Raw genomic sequence first — 1388 nt, forward strand, 5'->3', positions numbered from 1 at the left:
ATAGTTTCTATATCAAAGGTGTTTAAAGCTCAGGTTTATGGTGAAACAGATGTATAACTGAATCAGGATATCAGTGTTTACTAATTGGGTAATGTTATTTCATGTTTTGATTCTTTAGTTTTCTCATTTATAAAATGGAAACGGTAAACCAACTTTTTGGATTTGTTACGATGATCGCACAGTATGATACACAGAGGTGATTATCACAATGCTTGGTCCATCACAATCCCTAAATGCCAGCTCAAAAATAAACAGCTCTTTCCATCTCCGCTGCCATAGTGAGATGAGCTGCCATGATGCCCTCCCACCTGTAGTGGATAGATGAACATGCAGAACTGCTCCAGCTTCCTGATCAAGAGGAACAAGCAAGACATACAGCACAGAACCCAATAACCTGAAGGCTTATAACTTCTGCCACGATGGGTTGATTCGCTGCAAGACCATGAGCATGGAGCTTGCAGCCTGTGGCAAATGTGTAGTGGTGGTCATGAATTGGAGATTTGGCCAGCAAACCCTGCTACCTCCTACCTGTGGACCACCATCAGCAAGAATGCCCAGGCTATCCTCAGCAGCATCAGGCACACGAACTTCAAGAAGAAGTATAGCCCAGATCTGTGCATGGCTGCCATTCACAGAGCCAGCTACACAGCCAGAAGCCTGTGATGGGGAAGAGGTTAGGGCTGCCCCACCAAGAGCTCCTGAGTACCTGCTTCCCACCTCCAAAATAATAAATATGTGAACCACATTAAAACAAATAAAAACAAACATAATACTTAATACAATTTGAAATATTTGCCTAGGCTTTCTATCGACCCCATCATCTTAAATGTGAATCTAAGAAGTAAGCTATATAAAAATCTTTACAGTTGATCCTAATAAAGACTCAGATGTCTTTGTTTTATTGTGATGCATCCTCATAATGGATTATTGAGGAGATATTTATTAATATACTGCCTTCAGTATTCTTAAACAGGAAACTAATACACTCAACCAGCTTTTATTTTTCTTCTATTTTCTTTAGTATCTAGGACAGTACTCTTAGTTGCAGGACATAGTATCTCATTGGCTCTCTATACTTCTACACTACCATGTCCCCATGATATGGTTTAAGCTCTTTGCTGTCTTTAAGGGTACACTGCCAAAGAGTTTCCCTACCTGCTGCTGACTTGAGCTACCTCCTTCATTCATTATTCCATTTTCTTTCCTTTTTTAAAAAATTTTTATCATGTTCAGTTAGCCAACATATTGTACATCATTAGTTTTAGATGTAGTGTCCCGTGATTTATTAGTTGCATATAACACCCAGTGCTCATCAAAACATGTGCCCTCCTTAATACCCATCACCTGTTTACCCCATCCCCCCACCCTCTTCCCTTCTGTAATCTTCA

General features: G+C 40.1%; 1 pseudogene; it reads left to right on the plus strand.

Moving 5' to 3' along the window:
- Nucleotides 1-321: 321 nt before the first annotated feature.
- On the plus strand, nt 322-663 carry LOC116599731 (annotated as a pseudogene).
- Nucleotides 664-1388: the final 725 nt, after the last annotated feature.

The sequence above is a fragment of the Mustela erminea genome, chromosome 9, assembly GCF_009829155.1.
Source record: "Mustela erminea isolate mMusErm1 chromosome 9, mMusErm1.Pri, whole genome shotgun sequence".
In the NCBI taxonomy this organism is placed as follows: Eukaryota; Metazoa; Chordata; class Mammalia; order Carnivora; family Mustelidae; genus Mustela; species Mustela erminea.